This window comes from Bufo bufo, chromosome 2, assembly GCF_905171765.1.
Source record: "Bufo bufo chromosome 2, aBufBuf1.1, whole genome shotgun sequence".
In the NCBI taxonomy this organism is placed as follows: domain Eukaryota; kingdom Metazoa; phylum Chordata; class Amphibia; order Anura; family Bufonidae; genus Bufo; species Bufo bufo.
Window position 1 is genome coordinate 681,285,978 of NC_053390.1, and position 17,480 is coordinate 681,303,457.

General features: G+C 48.3%; 1 protein-coding gene across 1 annotated transcript in view; it reads right to left on the minus strand.

Moving 5' to 3' along the window:
• The window catches only part of MFAP3L (microfibril associated protein 3 like), a 67,937-nt gene extending 59,928 nt beyond the window's left edge, over positions 1–8,009 (minus strand). The window contains exon 1 of the mRNA XM_040418662.1: positions 7,928–8,009. The gene's annotated coding sequence lies outside the window, so the exon portion shown is untranslated. The remainder of the gene's footprint in view (positions 1–7,927) is intronic.
• Positions 8,010–17,480: the final 9,471 nt, after the last annotated feature.

The following is a 17,480-nucleotide window of genomic DNA, read 5'->3' on the forward strand; positions in this document are numbered from 1 at the left end:
CTGAACTGGTGCTTGGTGGGGTTGTGAACCTTTTATCTTCTCAGGTTTCCTGTCCCGGATGGGAGGTCCCTGGTCGCATGGGGTGCCGTCATCGGTGAGGGGAAAAATGGTTTCTTGAACATGACAATGAGTTCACTGTACTAAAATGGCCCCCACAGTCACCAGATCTCAACCCAATAGAGCATCTTTGGGATGTGGTGGAACGGGAGCTTCGTGCCCTGGATGTGCATCCCTCAAATCTCCATCAACTGCAAGATGCTATCCTATCAATATGGGCCAACATTTCTAAAGAATGCTATCAGCACCTTGTGGAATCAATGCCACGTAGAATTAAGGCAGTTCTGAAGGCAAAAGGGGGTCCAACACCGTATTAGTATGGTGTTCCTAATAATTCTTTAGGTGAGTGTACATTTAAGTCAAACTGATGACCATGTCGTCACATGCTGTGATGCTCTCTGCTGTGATTGGGCAGCCCTTGAGAAACATGACCATCTCCTCCTCCCTGTACCGATGCCGCTAATTAACATACAGGGCAGCAAAAGTGAACAGGGGGCACCAGTGGGGGAACGGAGCAGCCATTCTGAAAAAAAAAAAAGAAAAAGGGCTCTGACATCTACTAGTAATGCCCTATACTGCCGGGTACTAATATTGTATTGTCAGGACCTGTGAAAGGTCCTCTTCAATGCAGTTCAGCTTGAAAAGATAATAGCCAATAGCAGGCCACATGGCTGAACTGTTCACCCTTGCGTCACGTGTGGGTGGGATTTTCAGGTTTGGATAACCCCTTTAAACTGTATTGTAATGTGAATATGTGAGCATGGTTGCATATGCTCTGTTCCATCTTTCAACTACCACTAGGTGTACCTGCTATTATAAGGCTACTTTCACACTTGCGTTTGGTGTGGATCCGTCATGGATCTGCACAGACGGATCCGTTCAGATAATACAACAGTCTGCATCCATTCAGAATGGATCTGTTTGTATTATCTTTAACATAGCCACGACGGATCCGTCTTGAACACCATTAAACAGAGGATAGATCAGTTTTCTATCGTGCCAGATTGTGTCATAGAAAACGGATCCGTTCCCATTGACTTACATTGTGTGTCAGAACGGATCCGTTTGGCTCAGTTTCGTCAGACGGACACCAAAACGCTCCAAAGCAGAATGCAGTCTGATCGGAGGCAAACTGATGCATTCTGAGCAGATCCTTTTCCATTCAGAATGCATTAGGGCAAAACTGATCCGTTTTGGACCGCTTGTCAGAGCCCTGAACTGATCTCACAAACGGAAAGCCAAAACGCCAGTGTGAAAGTAGCCTAAGCTGTGTCAGTTACAGGAGAGAGCTGCTGCAGAAAGGACATGCTAGGGAGAGCTGCTGCAGAAAGTAAACCCTACCTGAGATGTGATAGGGAGAGCTGCTGCAGAAAGGACATGCTAGGGAGAGCTGCTGCAGAAAGTAAACCCTACCTGAGATGTGATAGGGAGAGCTGCTGCAGAAAGGACATGCTAGGGAGAGCTGCTGCAGAAAGTAAACCCTACCTGAGATGTGATAGGGAGAGCTGCTGCAGAAAGTAAACCCTACCCGAGATGTGATAGGGAGAGCTGCTGCAGAAAGGACATGCTAGGGAGAGCTGCTGCAGAAAGTAAACCCTACCTGAGATGTGATAGGGAGAGCTGCTGCAGAAAGTAAACCCTACCTGAGATGTGATAGGGAGAGCTGCTGCAGAAAGTAAACCCTACCCGAGATGTGATAGGGAGAGCTGCTGCAGAAAGGACATGCTAGGGAGAGCTGCTGCAGAAAGTAAACCCTACCTGAGATGTGATAGGGAGAGCTGCTGCAGAAAGTAAACCCTACCTGAGATGTGATAGGGAGAGCTGTAGCAGAAAGCGCCATCCCAAGCTGCCAGCTTGACGAAAATCTAGCAAAACAGCTGGATCTATAACTGGCGGGGGGTCTGGATCCAAGCAAGGTACATGGCTGCGTCTAGCTTTGTTAGAATATGATCATGTACTATATGAGGTCTTATTACATAAATCATGGGATAACCCCTTTAAAGGCCCATGAAGATAGGCACTGGTCTGCAGTTGGGGTTTTAAGGGGGGGTAGATCTGATGCACATTGTTCCTATTGCAAGTTGTCCAGTTTGGAGGTTACCATGAGAGGGCTGGTTTTTCACACTGAACATTTTCTGCATGCCTCTGGCTGAGATCCAACATGGGGTTAGTATGCTTTGTGTAAGTGACAGAAGGAGCTTACAGAACACTCATCTCCTTACAAGACGAAGGATCCTGTTACTAAACATGATTGGAACAAGAAGAGAAATACACATACATTAAAAGCATTAACTGAGCATGTAGCTGACATGGACCAATCGCCATAACCCCAGCCTCTGCTGCATTATACATATAGTACACCTGTGGCACCGTGAGCATTGCTCTCCGCCATAAAACACTTCGAGGCAGTTTGTTACAGCTCCAGGAACGCATGCCAGGGAATGTCCTGACACCAGACTTGTGCAAACACAATACTGCCTGCAGAGCAGCTAGAAAAGCAATCCAGCAACTAATGGTAACAGGTACAAGTGCACTGCCTGCTTCAGGGTCTGATAACCAAAATATCATTTCAGAGGCTTACGGGGGGAAGAGGATGCCATGCTAGCATGTCCCAAACCAGGGGTCAGCACTCCAGCTTTATAAACTACAACTCCCAGCATGCACACTTTCTCTGAACTTGATTGGAGCATGCAGAGGGTGGTGGAAGTTGCTGCCGACTGTTGCCTATGACCACAGAATAGCATTTGCCTGCATGCATGGACCTTAGATGGTTGGGGGTCACTATGAATAATGTTGCACCAAAGATGAGGCTACCTAACTGGTCACACCGCCGCATGTCAGGCGGTGTGATATAAATAGTAGACAGACGTACTAGAGAAGGTGTAGCTGTCTTTTCCAATTCAGGCTTCGCCCTTAAAAAACGTGGTGCCTACTGTATTACTGCGACGCTCCTTTGACACAAGAATGTGACATTTGCTGAGGATTGCACAGTAAATGTACCTGGTTTCCTCCTTCTGGGTTACTGTCACACCGATCCCCTCTTCTCAGACTACCCTATGGACAATGTACAGCGGTTGTTTTATACACTCCCCTGTACCGGCACTGATAAGTACTGAGACTAAAGCCGGTGTTAGACAGTCCCTCCAGGAAATTGCTTGCTAGTTATTACATGCAGCGATCTCCTGCGCAGTATGCGGAGGAACAATCGCTAAGCCATCACTCATCCCCATACTGTCTCGTGGTTTGCTGGTGGCAGATCGCCATTAGACACAAGCGCTGATTTTTTTTTAAACATTGCCCAATGATTTTCTCGCTCATCGGGCAATCGGTGGCAGTATTACACTGTAAGATAATTATGCTTGTTAGCGATTATCGGCCAGTGTAATACAGCCTTAATGCTTTAATTACATGCAGCGATCAAGCACACAATTATCAGGAAAGAAGTGCTCCTTTCAGATAATTGCCTGCTCGTCAGTGGATTTACAGGCAGCGATCTCTTCCACTGTATGGGGACGAGCGATCACTACTGCTAATTCTCGTCCTCATACAGCCGCATTTTTCTAGGCAGCAAATCGCTGTTTACACCGCACAATCTGCTGCCCACAAACAATAATTTAGGCGTCCACATGAACGACTGTTTCACCCAATTAACGAGCACCTTTACACTGCCAGATTATTGGAAACGAGTGTTGGTAGGAACGTTCTTCCTCGATAATCTGCGCTGTGTAAACCCCCCTGCAGACAGTAGTGTGGGAAGCTGGTGGTAATCTTAGGTGAGACAAGAGGGGTCCAGGAATCAGCATCAGTCAGTAGGAAGAAACCAGGTGGGCCACAGATTTATGTAAACCAGAGTGTCTTCTCTACCTAAGACTACTAAACCCCGTACCAGGGCATGTTCACACCAGTGCTAGTCATTAAGAGGACAGAACAAAAACTAATAAAAAATAAGTGCCAGATTAAGCAGAGCTGCACATGGACTATAATGGGGAGGAAGGGGGGGGGTTTGGTTTCTATTCGGGAGTCTGCTTTTTTGTTGCTCTTTTTGACAGAATCTGCAAAGGAGGCCTGACCAGAGCCCTGAACACAGATGTGACCGAGCCCTTTCTTGTGTCACCGGTGCACTGCCGCTCCCCTATCTGCATGGCAAATGATAGTCATTAAAAATGTAAACATTCCCTGAACAACAAAGTGATGTTTCCAGGAGACGCATTTGCTTTACAAATACATGAAGTAGTAATTTGAGTGGTCACCTATAGTGTAACTGTTTGTTCAAATAATAAAGTTTTTTTAAAAAAATCTGTAAAACAGGATGCACTGAGCCAGTCTGACTAATTACAGCTACTGGGACAGCACTCATTTTTAACGAGTGTCCACAGGACTCCTTCAGATATAGTACACACACTAGACACCCACTCTACTTGTTTTACTAAACATTATTTACACACACATATAATAAGTTCCCACAATCTTTGAATGTACTTATAGAGAATAGTGAATATAAGACCCAAACACTTCCTGGGGAAAAAAAAATAAAAATCAAAAGCTTAGTAAAGAAGGTGGTGCCACAAGTCCCATCATGTCAGTGCTACATGACAACCAGACAAGGAGAGTCCTACAGGAAAACAACCTCAGCCAGGTCCTGTATTATAGAGTGCAGCATGAGAAGTACAGAACGGTGCCAAGGTAGAAGGTACACAATGTCGTCAAGGTAGAAGGTACTGGACGGTGCCAAGGTAAAGGAGGGTGCCAAGGTAGGAGGTACAGGCCGGTGCCAAGGTAGGAGGTACAGGCCGGTGCCAAGGTAGGAGGTACAGGCCGGTGCCAAGGTAGGAGGTACAGGCCGGTGCCAAGGTAGGAGGTACAGGAGGGCGCCAAGGTAGAAGGTACAGGAGGGCGCCAAGGTAGAAGGTACAGGAGGGCGCCAAGGTAGAAGGTACAGGACGGTGCCAAGGTAAATGAGGGTGCAAAGATAGAAATTAAAGGACCGGGCCAAGGTAGAAAGTGCAGGCTGGTGCCAAGGTAGAAGGTACAGGAGGGCGCCAAGATAGAAGGTACAGGAGGGCGCCAAGATAGAAGGTACAGAAAGGTGCCAAAGTAAACGAGCGTGCCAAGGTAGAAAATGCAGGCCGGTGCCAAGGTAGAAAATGCAGGCCGGTGCCAAGGTAGAAAATGCAGGCCGGTGCCAAGGTAGAAAATGCAGGCAGGTGCCAAGGTAGAAAATGCAGGCCGGTGCCAAGGTAGAAAATGCAGGCCGGTGCCAAGGTAGAAAATGCAGGCCGGTGCCAAGGTAGAAAATGCAGGCCGGTGCCAAGGCAGAAGGTACAAGATGGTGCCAAGTAAAACACGCGTCCTCTAGTCTATCTTATTTCAGTGAAGTACAACAAGCAAGCACTGTTCATAATATGAAATGTTACTGTCATATACATGAACAAATGATTATTAGATAACTTATATATTAGGATTAAATGGGTTATATTCATTTATTGAAGGGGTTTTCGGAGCATGGCCGGGGTGCAGCTTAGTCCCATTCAAGTGCATAGAGCTGAGCTGCGATTCCAAGGACACCCGCTATCCAATTGACGGCACTGTGCTGCGGTGATCACTGGAGTGTTGTGGTCTCATCAAAAAGATGATCGGAAGGGGTGCTATTTAATTTTTTTGCGAAATGGAAATACGGATACGGAATACACATAGAGTAACTTCGGTTTTTGTGGTGGACCCATTGAAATTAATGGTTCCGTATATGGTCCACAAAAAAACGGAACGGACACGGAAAGAAAATACGTTCGTGTGCATGAGCCCTAACTTAAAAGGAATCTGTCACCAGCAACCTCCCTATCCAGCTGTAGACACATAGCTGTGGTTCATCTGGTTAATAAGCCGTTTTTCTTTTGTTGATCCAAGGCTCCGTTCCCAAGTTATGACACCTTTTCTTAATACACAAATTAGGTCTTTGGTGCAATTAGGGCGTCACCATCGTTCTTGTTGCACCCAAACTCCTCTCATTTCTGTGGCCGCACCCTATCTCGCTGCTTTGATTGACAGGCTTAGGCAGTGGCAAAGCAGTAAGGGATGGGCTCGCTGCAGAAATGAGTGGAGTTTAGGTGCAAGAAGAGCAATGGGGACACCCTCATTGCACCAAAGGCTTAATTTGCATATTAAGAGTCAGAACTCTGGAACAGAGCCGCAGATCAACTAAAGAAAAACAGCGTTTTAGTCATATGAACCTCAGCTATGTGTCTATGCAAACAGTTTCATAAGGAGGGTGCTGGTGACAGATTCCCTTTAAAGGGGATCTCTGGGATTTGGATATCTCATCAATAGCAGATTGGTGGGGTCTGACTCCTTGGACCCCTGCTAATCAGCTGTATGAAGAGGTCGCGGTCGTCTGTGAGCGCCTAGGTCTCTTCCTATGCTATGTCACATCATGTTCATTGGTCAAATGACCTAGACATAGCTTAGTCCCACACCAAGCACATCCGCTATCCACTGTGCCACGCTTGGTAAGCCACAAGGAGGCCGCTGCGCTCACTGGAGCTGCGGTGAGTGCCACAGCCTCCTCAAACAGCTATTGGTGGGGGTGCTGGGTGTTGGACCCCTGCCAATCTCATATTGATGACCTAAGCACATAATAAATGGGGTGCAAAGCATATACGCTGTTTATTGGGGGGCTCTTGTTGAGCCAGAATTCTGGAGCTTTTAGCTTTGCAAATACCCCAGTTTAAAACCAAATGGGGCACGGGGAGAAGAGTCACGGGCTGCTCCCCATCAGATTATCCCTGGCTTCTCTCTGTATATAGCGGGATCTGTCAATCAAACTGAGCCAGGCGCAGAAGGCGGTGGGACACCCATGTGACTGCCCAGCTCTCTGCTCATATTCAGACTATGCGAACTGAGGCTCCTGACAGGTTCCTTATTACAAGTCCTCAGGTCTCGGGGATCTATCGCTGTGTCTATCCATAGAACTCAATACAGGATGTATGAAGAACATTGTTGTCCCATATCTAAGGAATGCCCATGACATACGTTAAACGGATGGCTCAGAGGGACGCCATACAGCGGCATCCATCACCATAGGGTTCTACTATCAAATAAAAACCCATATCCGATTACATATACTTTTTTTTTGCTGGACTCGATGGAAAAGCTACAGTACTATGCTTTTACATCCTTTTTACCCATCATACAAGTAAAACGTGATGTGGGCAGCCATTAAGACAGCGGGTCGCCACAATCCACCACCCTGGCACCGAATCGGACAGAATATCTTTAGCTATAATAAGACAACCTGATAAAACAGTAAGTACAGAGTACAGGTACAGTAAGTGACCCTCAGGTAAGTGCCACTAAAGCTATAAGATGACTGACAGGGCTCACATACAGCTTCGGATTTCCAGACGGTGAATGGTTTAACCCTTTACAGGCACGTCACATGACAGTGGCCATCACACACGTCAAGTCCCATGCACACAATGGGGCAAAGGCATGAAGTGAAGCGCGCTACAGACATGTGCACCGCATTTCTTAAGATTTGCACCACTTTTCCGATTTTCAAGGAAAAAACTTTCTTGATGGTCAAGCTCCAAGGTGAATTATACAGGTAGCCCCTCCGTGGAGCAATACCTTGTAGAGGTCACCCCACAAGTCTCCATTTCTGGAGGAGATCTCTCTCCTCCAGACTGACAGGGGATCCCACATCATGTGCACGGCTCCACAGTCCTATCTCAGGGAGGACAGATAAGAACACCTAGAGGTGACACGCCAGATAAGCAGGGCAGTAAATGCCATCATTACAGATAAGAGCGACAACTGCTGCCAGAAGTAGAGGGACCGTCACCGGACTCAGACAGACGGCGGGTCCCCTCCTCACCTGTGACTGTGCCGGGCTCCGCTCTCAGCTTCAGCTCCCGGCTTCAACGCTGCGTTCCGCTCAGAACACTGCACCGCCTCCACAGCTGCTGACACTACGACCCGCCCACAAAAGACACTAAACACGCCCATTACCCGCATACCACGCCTTTATTTTTACAATCTAAACGCCCACCAAGACTTTGCAATACAACGTCCACTGTTGACCAATGAGCATCTAGTCTTTGTCACGCCTATTCAGCAAACCACCAATCATAAGGACGTTTCTAATTAGCCCCGCCTATTTAAAAAAAACAAACACAACCTAGAAAAAGCCTGCGCTTCACTCACAGCGCTCTCTGACGCCGCTCATATTTACAAGGGATGGTCTTTGGAGTAGCAATCCCGCCCACGGTTAGAATTCCGCGCCCACTTACTCGGGCCACGCCCATCTCATCTGTAAGCGCATACACTGCAGAGTGAGAGTGAAGGCGCATGCGCTGATGACTGATAGCGGCGCTTGGTGACTTCGCAGTTCTAGCTGCGTACCTGTGGTAACGTACTGCGGCCGTGCGCAGCGCTCATATGTCCGGGGGTGCAGGACGGTGTGAGCGGCACATTGTGTGTTATGTCGCAGAGGAGCAGAGGGCTAGGATTTATTATTCTGCTCATGTGATGGTGTCAGTGTTCGGCTCTGTTCACACTGCCGGTCAAACAGGATGGGACAAGGCACTTAAAGTGGCCCCGGAAAAATACCTAACAGTGGCCCCATGCTGTAGGTGGGTCCAAACTGACAGCGTAGCAATACACAAGTAGGGTGGACCAGGGGGGGGGGGGGGGGCAGTGCGCCCGGGGTGCCAGCAGGCCCAGAAGCAATGAGCGCTTCCATCAATACAAATGAAAGGGCTGATTGCTGAAGCGCTGACACCCGTGACCCAGTCCCGCATACTGCGGCGGGGCAGGGAGCGGAGAGCATAGTTCCCTGCCCCACCGCCATAGGCTTCAGGCCTAGTAGGCCTGAAGCCTATGCGGTAGTGAAATCCTGGCGCAGGCGCGTGGGATGACGTCATCGCGCGCGCCTGTGCCGGGACTCAGCAGCACAGTGCTGGGACTCTGCGAGCAAGCGCAGGTAAGTATTTAGCTTTTAGTTTTCTTTTTCTTTTATGTGCCAACTTTGGGGGACATGAGGGGGCCGGGGTGCACAGAGGACGTGTGGGGGCAAATTATTATTTTATTTTATAATGTGACAACTTCGGGTGACATAAGGGGGGTGCACACAGGAGGACGTGGGGGGGGATATGGTGGGATACTGTGTGGCACAGTGGGGGGCAAATTATGGGAGGGATGGCAATGTGAGGGACACTACTATGTGGGTGCAGCACAATATGATGCCCCAGCAGCACCAAATACCACAGTGCAGCACAATATACTGCCCCAACAGAACCAAATACCACAATGCAGAACAATATACTGCCCTAGCAGCACCACAATATACTGCCCCAGCAGCACAAAACACCACAGTGCAGCACAATATACTGCCCCAACAGAACCAAATACCACAATGCAGAACAATATACTGCCCTAGCAGCACCACAATATACTGCCCCAGCAGATTCAAATACCACAGTGCAGCACAATATACTGCCCCAGCAGATTCAAATACCACTGTGCAGCACAATATACTGCCCCAGCAACACCAAACACCACAGTGCAGCACAATATACTGCCCTAGCAGCACCACAATATACTGCCCCAGCAGATTCAAATACCACAGTGCAGCACAATATACTGCCCCAGCAGATTCAAATACCACAGTGCAGCACAATATACTGCCCCAGCAACACCACAGTGCAGCACAATATACTGCCTCAGCAGAAGCAAATACCACAGTGCAGAACAATATACTGCCGCAGCAGCACCAAATACCACAGTGCAGCACAATATAGTACCCCAACAGCACGAATACCACAGTGCAGCACAATATTCTGCCCCAACAGAACCAAATACCACAGTGCAGCCAATGTACTGCCCCAGCAGCACCGAATACCACAGTGCAGAACAATATACTGCCCAAACAGAACCAAATACCACAGTGCAGAACAATATACTGGCTCAGCAGAAGCAAATACCACAGTGCTGCACAATATACTGCCCCAATACAACCAAATACCACAGTGCAGAACAATATACTGCCGCAGCAGCACCAAATACCACAGTGCAGCACAATATTCTGCCCCAACAGAACCAAATACCACAGTGCAGCCAATGTACTGCCCCAGTAGCAATGAATACCACCGTGCAGCACAATATACTGCCCCAACAGAACCGAATACCACAGTGCAGCACAATATACTGCCCCAGCAGAAGCAAATACCACAGTGCAGCACAATATACTGCCTCAGCAAAAGCAAATACCACAGTGCAGCACAATATACTGCCCCAACAGAACCAAATACCACAGTGCAGAACAATATACTGCCCCAGCAGAAGCAAATACCACCTTGCAGCACAATATACTGCCCCAGCAACACCAAACACCAAAGTGCAGCACAATATAATGCCCCAGCAGAACCAAATACCACAGTGCGGCACAATATACTGCCCCAGCAGAAGCAAATACCACAATACAGAACAATATACTGCCCCAACAGAATCAAATACCACAGTGCCGCACAATATACTGCCCCAACAGAACCAAATACCACAATGCAGCTATCACGGGGCGCCAAAGGCGCACTCGGTCTCCCATCAGCCACAGACCTGCTGCTTAGCTTTGGGAGCGAGGATCTGTTTGGCCTCGTTCCCAGGGCGGCTTTGCTAGCTGGGAGGCTCCCTGCTCCTAGGTCTGCCTTGAGCGCCGAGCTGATCACTCGGTGCTCGACTTGTCTGTCTGTCGGTCATGTGACGCTGGCCACGTCACATGACCCTCAGACCCCACTATAAATACAGGCAGCCTGCTGGCCACAGGTTGCCTGTTAATTCTAGGAATTCTATTTGTTGGACTACTGATTACGCACCTCATCCTGTTCCCTGACGATCCTTTGCCTGCTCCTCCTGTACTGCGCATCCCTCCTGGTATTGTGACCTCGGCTCCCACCTGACTACTCTTTGCGGACTCCTCTGGTACTTCTCTACTCTCCTGGTATTTGACCCCGGCTTCTCCTGACCATTCTTTACTTAACCCTTTGTACTGCGTAGCTCTCTTGGTTCTAACCCGGTCCGTTCACATTTCGTTATTTGTCTTGTCTGTCTTCCCAGCTCGTATCCGAAATTAGGGACTGCCGTCTAGTTGTCCCCTGTCATTAGGACTTGCGAGGCAAGTAGGCAGGGCCATCACAGATTAACAGGCCGTAACCTAACCACTGTATCATGAATCCTCTGGTGACCCTGACTGACCATGTCTCTAACCTGACGCAGATGGTGCAGGACAAGGTACTTCCATCCCTCAGGCCTCCAGTCCACATTTAGAGCCCCAGATTAAGCTTCCTGAGCCCTTTTCTGGAGATCGGAAGAAGTTTCTTTCCTTTAAAGAAAATTGTAAACTTTTTTTCCGTTTGCGCCCCGTATCCTCTGGCCCCGAGAGTCAACGCGTGGGCATTGTAATTTCCCGGTTACAGGGTGATCCCCAGGACTGGGCATTTTCTTTACCTGCTGACGCCAGTTGTTTAACATCAGTGGAGTTTTTTTTTCAGGCCCTGGGTACCCTGTATGATGAACCAGACAGGACACTGGTAGCCGAGACTGCTCTAAAGGTTTTGGTTCAGGGCGAACTACCTGCGGAGGAGTATTGCACCCAATTCAGAAGGTGGTGTGTTCCCTCAGGATCGAATGAACCAGCACTTAAGAGTCAGTTCAGGTCAGGTCTGTCTGATAACTTAAATGATTTTCTAGTGAGTTATCAGCTTCTAGAGACTCTAGAGAAGATGATGACCCTTGTAGTCCGACTTGACCGACGGGTTAGAGAGAGACGACAGGAACGACAGTTCTCTTCTCAGATGGTGGTCCAGCCTGAGGTCTATCCCAGAAACAACGCTGAGGTCTCTACCGAAGAACCCATGCAGGTTGGCATGACTCAAGGGAATCTGCGCCGCAGACGTGGAGTGTGTTTTTACTGCGGAGATCCTGACCATTGGATCATCCAGTGTCCTAAGAAAGCCCTCTCCGTTAAGTCTCCTAAGGCAAGGCAACCTAAAGACCAGGTACACCCTGATATTACGAAATGTAAGCTTTTGGTACCTAGAACAATATCTCTGGGGGTTAATAAATGGCTGGGTAAGGCCTTTATTGACTCTGGTTCAGCGGCCAGCTTTAGGTTGAGGTGGTACTAGGGTTGCCTTGGCTCCGATTACACAACCCCACTAACGATTGGTCCAGGGGGGAGTTGGTGAAATGGGGACCTAAGTGTGACTCGTGCTTGTCTGTGGTACAAGCTGGGGTCTCAGTAGAATCTGATATATTACCCGCGGTCATAAGGGAATATTCTGATGTGTTCTCATCACCTACCCTGGAGGTTCTACCACCCTATAGACCTTATGATTGTGCCATAGAGTTAGTAGAAGGTGCCAGGTTTCCTAAGGGGCGTATTTATAATCTCTTTAAGCCTGAACGCAAGGTCATGGAGGATTATATTAAGGAAAGCCTCGGTAAGGGGCACATTAGACCTTTTGTCTCTCCTATGGGAGCGGGGGTTTTCTTCGTTAAGAAGAAGGATGGTGGTCTTAGGCCTTGTATCGATTACCGGAAATTGAATAAGATCACTATCCAGAATAGATACTCCCATTGATTCCGGATTTATTTAACCAGGTTCTGGGGGCAACCTGGTTTTCTAAGATTGACCTGAAAGGGGCATATAATCTAATCCGAATCAAGGAGGGAGACGAATGGAAGACGGCGTTCAATACTCCGGCTGTCACGGACCAGAGTGGGGGAAACCCTCATCCGTGTGATGTTAAGGAAGCTGCTAGGCCTGGACAACAGAATTAGGGAGCAGGTAACCTCCTAAAGCGTCCCTAACTCTGACCCTGACTCCTAACTGTATGGGCCAACCCAGATGGTAGGAGGGCTCATACTCAGGAACCTCGAGTCCCTACTAGCCCTCAAGAGATCCCTGGACTAGGAGCAGGGTAAGACGGCCTGTTCCTCCTAGACACGGAGGAACAGGAGTCTCCCTGGCCAAGCTGCAAGGAAAGGGGAACATCAACAGCATATGGATATGGCAGGCGAGTGAAACCACTTCCACACCTACCTGCCACAGACACACTGACTGGAACCCGTGCTCAATAGCTGTTATCCACACAAAACACAAAAGGACACAGCACACAACATAACTCACACAGGAAACCAGATCCATAACTGCAATAAGGTGAGACTCCACACAAACATAAGCATAACATCAATACATTAGTTTTATGACCACAAGGGTGGCCCTCACTGGATAGATGGCATCAGGATACCAGGAGGATGACTCCAGCATAACATGCCTGGAGTACCCCTCAGCTACAGGCTTCCAGCAGAGGCTAAATAGCCCAAGTAGCCACACCCACACAGAAATACAAGGAAAGGAATTAACCCTTCCAACACCAAAGAAGGTAATTGTCATATACCACAGTGCCGCACAATATACTGCCCCAACAGAACCAAATACCACAGTGCAGCACAATATACTGCCCCAGAAGCATCAAATACCACAGCGCAGAACAATATACTGGCTCAGCAGAAGCAAATACCACAGTGCAGAACACTTTACTGCCCCAATACAACCAAACACCACAGTGTATCACAATATACTGCCCCATCAGCACGAATACCACAGTGCAGCACAATTTATTGCCCCAGCAGAACCGAATACCACAGTGCAGAACAATATACTGGCTCAGCAGAAGCAAATACCACAGTGCAGAACACTTTACTGCCCCAATACAACCAAACACCACAGTGTAGCACAATATACTGCCCCATCAGCACGAATACCACAGTGCAGCACAATATACTGCCCCAGCAGAACCAAATACCACAGTGCAGAACAATATACTGCCTCAGCAGCACCAAATACCACAGTGCAGAACAATATACTGCCCCAACAGAACCAAATACCACAGTGCAGAACAATATACTGGCTCAGCAGAAGCAAATACCACAATGCAGAACACTTTACTGCCCCAATACAACCAAACATCACAGTGTATCACAATATACTGCCTCAGCAGCACGAATACCACAGTGCAGCACAATATATTGCCCCAGCAGCATGAATACCACAGTGCATCACAATATACTGCCCCAGCAGCACGAATATTACAGTGCAGCACAATATACTGCCCCAGCAGCACGAATATTACAGTGCAGCACAATATACTGCCCCAGCAGCACAAATACTATAGTGCAGCATGATATACTGCCTCGGCAGAAGCAACTACCTCAGTGTAGAACAATATACTGCCCCAACAGAACCAAATACCACAGTGCAGCACAATATACTGCCCCAGCAGAACCAAATACCACAGTGCCGCACAATATACTGCCCCAGCAGCACAAATACCACAGTGCAGAACAATATACTGCCTGAGCAGAAGCAAATACCACAGTGCCGCACAATATACTGCCCCAACAGAACCAAATACCACAGTGCAGCACAATATACTGCCCCAGAAGCACCAAATACCACAGTGCAGCACAATATACTGCCCTAGCAGCACCGAAAACCACAGTGCAGCACAATATACTGCCCCAGCAGAACCAAATACCACAGTGCAGCACAATATACTGCCCCAGCAGAACCAAATACCACAGTGCCGCACAATATACTGCCCCAGCAGCACAAATACCACAGTGCAGAACAATATACTGCCTGAGCAGAAGCAAATACCACAGTGCCGCACAATATACTGCCCCAACAGAACCAAATACCACAGTGCAGCACAATATACTGCCCCAGAAGCACCAAATACCACAGTGCAGCACAATATACTGCCCTAGCAGCACCGAAAACCACAGTGCAGCACAATATACTGCCCCAGCAGAACCAAATACCACAGTGCAGCACAATATACTGCCTCAGCAGAACCAGATATCACAGTGGAGAACAAAATACTGTTACCCGCGCCATTGTATGAAACGGTGTCATCGTCCTAAGGACGAAAATACAGTTGAATTTAGGACGACACCTGCGGCTGCTGACCTGGTGTAGAAGTGCCTGATGCTAATGAATTAATACTGAGAGCATCAGATCTTTATGGACCTGGCTGGCAGCCATGAGGAGACCTTTGGTTGCCCCCAGGGCAAATTTCCCGGTAGGTTCTATGGCCAGTCCTCCCCTGCATTTAGCGGTTCTGGCGGCAGTTCATTTTTAACTGCTTAAGGACACAGCCTTATTTCACCTTAAGGACCAGGCCATTTTTTGCAAATCTGACCAGTGTCACTTTAAGTGGTGATAACTTTAAAACGCTTTGACTTATCCAGGCCATTCTGTTTTTTCGTCATATTGTACTATGGCACTGGTAAAATGAAGTAAAAAAAAAAAAAAATTTATTTATAAAAAAAAATACCAAATTTACAAAAAATCTTGAAAAAATTGCAAATTTCCAAGTTTCAATTTCTCTACTTCTATAATACATAGTATTACCTCCAAAAATAGTTATTACTTTAAATTCCCCATATGTCTACTTCATGTTTGGATCATTTTGGGAATTATATTTTATTTTTTGGGGATGTAAGGCTACTTTCACACTTGCGTTTAAAACGGATCCGTTAGAAGGATTTGATAGACGGTTGCAAACGTTGATCTTTTATGCGGATCCCTTCGAACGTATCCGCTTGTAAAACTGATCCGTTCGTAGCGTCTGCATCAGTTTTTGCATCCGCTCAGCAGATCAGTTTTTCTATTAACCGCCTCCGGACCGCCTAACGCAGGATTGCGTTCCGGAGGCGGTCGATTCATTCCTCCTGGACGCGCCGACGCGTCATCTCGCGAGAGGCGAGATTTCCTGTGAACGCGCGCACACAGGAACCAAAGGTAAACGAGTGGATCTGCAGCCTGCCAGTGGCGATCGTTCGCTGGCAGGCTGTAGATGCGATTTTTCTAACCCCTTAAAGGTATATTAGACGCTGTTTTGATAACAGCGTCTAATATACCTGCTACCTGGTCCTCTGGTGGTCCCTTTGCTCTTGGATCGACCACCAGAGGACACAGGCAGCTCTGTAATAAGTAGCACCAAACACCACTACACTACACCCCCCCTGTCACTTATTAACCCCTGATCACCCCCCTGTAAGGCTCCATTCAGACGTCCGCATGTGTTTTGCGGATCCGATCCGTGGATCCGCAAAACACATACGGACGTCTGAATGGAGCCTTACAGGGGGGTGATCAATGACATATAGCCCATATAGACTCACTGATCACCCCCTGTCATTGATCACCCCCTTGTAAGGCTGGCTCCATTCAGAGGTCCATATGTGTTTTGCGGATCCATGGATCGGATCCGCAAAACACATACGGACGTCTGAATGGAGCCTTACAAGGGGGGTAATCAATGACAGGGGGGTGATCACCCCATATAGACTCCCTGATCACCCCCCTGTAAGGCTCCATTCAGAGGTCCGTATGTGTTTTGCGGATCCGATCCATGGATCCGCAAAACACATATGGACCTCTGAATGGAGCCAGCCTTACAAGGGGGTGATCAGGGAGTCTATATGGGGTGATCACCCCCCTGTAAGGCTCCATTTAGACGTCCGTATGTGTTTTGCGGACCCGATCCATGGATCCGCAAAACACATACAGACCTCTGAATGTAGCCAGCCTTACAGGGGGGTGATCAATGATCAGGGAGTCTATATGGGCTATATGTCATTGATCACCCCCCTGTAAGGCTCCATTCAGACGTCCGTATGTGTTTTGCGGATCCATGGATCGGATCCGCAAAACACATACGGACGTCTGAATGGAGCCTTACAGGGGGGTGATCACCCCATATAGACTCCCTGATCACCCCCTGTCATTGATCACCCCCTTGTAAGGCTGGCTCCATTCAGAGGTCCATATGTGTTTTGCGGATCCATGGATCAGATCCGCAAAACACATAAGGACGTCTGAATGGAGCCTTACAGGGGGGTGATCAATGACAGGGGGGTGATCACCCCATATAGACTCCCTGATCACCCCCCTGTCATTGATCACCCCCCTGTAAGGCTCCATTCAGAGGTCCGTATGTGTTTTGCGGATCCGATCCATGGATCCGCAAAACACATATGGACCTCTGAATGGAGCCAGCCTTACAAGGGGGTGATCAATGACCGGGGGTGATCAGGGAGTCTATATGGGCTATATGTCATTGATCACCCCCCTGTAAGGCTCCATTCAGACGTCCGTATGTGTTTTGCGGATCCGATCCGTGGATCCGCAAAACACATACGAACCTCTTAATGGAGCCAGCCTTACAGGGGGGTGATCAATGACAGGGGGGTGATCAGGGAGTCTATATGGGCTATGTCATTGATCACCCCCCTGTAAGGCTCCATTCAGACGTCCGTATGTGTTTTGCAGATCCATGGATCGGATCCGCAAAACACATACG